Below are 3910 nucleotides of genomic sequence, written 5' to 3'. Positions count from 1 at the left end.
ATTTACCTACTACTTGCAGCTAATAAGCTTCTTCCATTTCTCATAGGAATCCAGATACTGACTTAGGGAGATCCTGTTGCTCTCCCAAATGTACCTCTGCTCTTCTCAGGTCAAATCAATGCACCTGTATTCCTATTCAAATCCACAGCAAAATTCCAGTTGTTAAGTCAGAGAAGAATGGGGCCATAAGGAAGGATCTTGAACTGGGTTTTGATTCTATAAGTGAGAAAAAAAATGTCTTGCATTGATTAATTTCAGTAGTATAATGAGTATAAATCTGTACCTCCAACAAGACTAGATCTCTGATTGTACCTGCATTCATCCTTGCCATTTTAGTTGCATCCAGATGAGCACAGGAGTTATTTCCCTGGGAACAAGTACCAGTGGCACACCCTGTGCTGCTGCTTCTCATCTCTGGGGATTGCCTGTGCCACACATGCTCTGCAGCATGGCAGCTAACCCCAGGTGGGGTAGGGGAGGGTGGGGCCTGCAAGTGCTGGCCACAGCAGACTTACCTGGCGTCCTGGGGGCTTGGGGAGCTGTAACCATGGCACTCCTGCATCTGGAAGTGCAAACATCTGTGGGTCATTCTGACTGGATGTTTACATCTAAAGGTGGAGTTTTCTGCACGCACACCCTTGGGACTGGACAGTTTGACACAAGTGGCAAAATGCTATGGTGCAAATACTCTTTTTCACCCACCACGCTTAATGTTTTGATACTGAAGAGAAGGAGAGTTCTTAACTCCTATGTACCAGGATTTTTACTCAGTTGCATGATGCAACTTGGGGCTCCACATCCCCTACACCCTGTCCTAGTGCCAACCCAATGTTGTCAGTTGTCATCAGGTAAGTAGGGCCACCTGCATGCCCACAGCATCCTCAAATACTTGGTGCAAGATATGACTAAACCAGTAGCCTCAATTCATCAGAGTCCATAGGCTATATGGCTAACTCTGTACAGTCTCTAGAATCTCGAACAGGGCTTTCCCCCCTGGACCCTTAAATACTTTGAATTGCTCAATTTTCTACACTCTCTGAAGACGGGGGGGAGGGGAGAGATTTCTCTTCTTCCCTATCTCCTCTCATTGTTAGATGTCTTGTTCCCTTTTTAGGATGGCAAAAGACTCTCCAACAGCTCTTCAGGTCTAGCCACTGCTCAAGTCCTTCCGGTCACCACTTCACAGGTGAGTTTTAAAGCTCCTCCAAGCCTTCCTTCACAGGAAACCTCTGCAGATTTCCACTGCTTTCCCCTTGCTGGGGCAAGCCCCTCCAGAAGCCAGCTCTGTCCCTCCAGCTTCCGCTTCCACTCTGGCACTTCCAGAGGCAGGCGCATCTTTATGACAGAAGCTGGTCCCTGCCCAGCCAGCCAGAGCCAGCACATGTCAATAAAAGCATACTGGGAGTGGAGCCAGGGTTTTTCCCAGCTCTCCAAATGCTGCATGAGCCAGTAAGCTGCCAGGCTGGGGTTCTCCCAGCACTTCCAGCTTATCAGAGTTCAGGGCAGCTCCTGTCTGGCTGCCATAGGGAGCGTGGCTGGCAGCTAGAGTACAGCTCCAGTCGGCCAGACTCCAGTTTTGGGCAGCGCATGCTGCCACCACATGGGCCGCCCTGCTTTTTTTTGGAGTGTGTTTTTTTGACCCTGGGATCTCCTGGGGTCAAAAAGAAAACCCCATGCTGCTAAATCTGCATGTGGAGCACCATATACTGCACATCCACACTTGTCTGGACATGGCCTTTAAGTACAGTGGTCTCTCAAGATAGCTGAATCTCCTCCACACTTTATTTTTTTCTGTTTTGGAAGCTGAAAAACTATTTTTTCCTCTCTACCTCCTCTCCCATGAAGCAATGGAACTGGGTAGATATTTAGCTTGTACAAAAAAAGATGTTATAAATTGATAAGACGCACAAAGAGCAGGACTGCTACAAAACTTATTTCCGTTTTGACAGTTATCTAGTGGGATTTATGTTGAGGCACGGGTACTTCACTTGAGCTTATGCACTATAACACCAGTGACTTGGTTTTCTTCCTCCTTCTTCTGGTGAAAGGTGTGTCTACACGTGTGCTTTAATGCATATTAGTCTATTTTAATGCACATTAAAGCCTCACTAAAAACACATGCTATTTAGTTAATGCACGTTAAAATAGGCTAATGAGCATCACTTAAAATCCATGCTCTTTAGTTAATGTGCTTTAAGACAGGCTAATATGCATTTTAGTACCTCACAATGGAGGTACTAGAATTAATGCACATTAACTAAAGCATGTTAATGCACACGTAGACATGCCAAAGAGGGGAATAATTCACTTGATATCAGAAGAGTTAACAGTCCAATTCTCATTACCTACCACCTGTTGAAATCAGAATAGTAGCATTTTACACATATTTCTACAGGTGCAAATATCTGCACCAGGTACAAGGCAACGGCTATTCAGGTCCACAATGCTGTTAAACTGATCTATGTGAAAAGAGAATTGGGCCCCACACATTTAGAGTTGAAATGACTATTATTGTGCAGTTCTTCTTTCTGTATGGTATTTAAAAATTGCTATTCTTTCCCCTAGAGGTGATTACATGTCAGCAGTAGATGCAGTGATCCCCTAATTTAAATAATGCTAATACTAAAATAATTTAAATAATGTTGTAATATATACAAGATAGCTTAGGATGCTGTATAGTGAAGAACATTGTTAACCATGCAAAGGCATTATTATTTGTGTTTCCTTGTTTTGGAAACATATCATACTCTTTTCTAGACCTTGTAGGGATTATATTGTATATTGTTGTAGAGATTAAACTTTTCCTGCCAAATGCCTATATAAGATCGGCCCAGTGACAGGGCTATTGATCAAGCAGCCCATAGGTGTTGAACCTAGTGACCTGTCTGTCTTTATCTAAGCATTCCGACACTTCAGCCTCTTGACAGTGATCCTGTCAACCACCATAATTATTTCTCATCTGACAACTGATTAAAAAACACTAATCATTTTAATTATCACTTAGCAGGACACAATGAACACAAAAATCACACTTCTTTCTCCAAATCTTTTACCTACCATCATTACAGGAAAAGAACTAAAATTATTATATTTATGCAGGTAGCAGGGAGAAAACTACATTTCTTTCCTTCCTTCCTTTCTTCCTGGTTATATTTTGGCATTTGGCAATACTTTGGCTCAAATAAATTCCCCTTTTAGATGGATAAATAGCACTTACATGGCTATAATTAACCACATAGGGCATTTTTATACATGCTTCAGGAGTGGGGGAGGGGCACTTTAATTAAAGCAGCTCCAAGAGCCCCTCTAATTAAAGCACTTGGACTGTCTCATGTATCAGCATCCCTGTGCTTCAAAATGGTGGCAGGGGCACTTTATCTAAAGCTTGTTAAATGAGCTTTAGTTAAAGCGTCCCGCCACCATTTTGAAGTGCAGGAACACTAATACATGAGACACAGAGGCTGGCTGGAGTACGGTAATTAGCACGCTCCAGCAGATTAATCGCCGTAATTACAGCATGTCAGAGCAGCCTCCTGGCTCATGTATAGGCACCCATAAGTACCATTATATGCATCTTAAACAGATTTTAGATCCTACTCCTCCTAGAAAAACTCCATTTGATCTGCTAAGCACACTCAGAAAGGATGTGACTCTGGACCTTCCTATTTCATGTGGGAAAGCATGTAACTGTGGGTTAGTTCCTAAAATATTAGTCATATTAAAACTAACAGGTTGTGTTTCAATACTGACAAGTACAGGGTGCTACACTTGGGCAGTAGTAACAAGCAGCACACTTATAAGATGGGGAACTCCCTTCTTGAGAGCACGGAGGCAGAAAGAGATCTTGGAGTCATTATTGACTCCAAGATGAATGTGGGCCAATAATGCGAGGTCAAAGTTGGCAGGGCTA

This window comes from Gavialis gangeticus, unplaced genomic scaffold (assembly GCF_001723915.1).
Source record: "Gavialis gangeticus isolate Ggan-Ray unplaced genomic scaffold, GavGan_comp1, whole genome shotgun sequence".
Classification (NCBI taxonomy): Eukaryota; Metazoa; Chordata; order Crocodylia; family Gavialidae; genus Gavialis; species Gavialis gangeticus.
Note: the sequence above shows the minus strand (reverse complement) of the source record.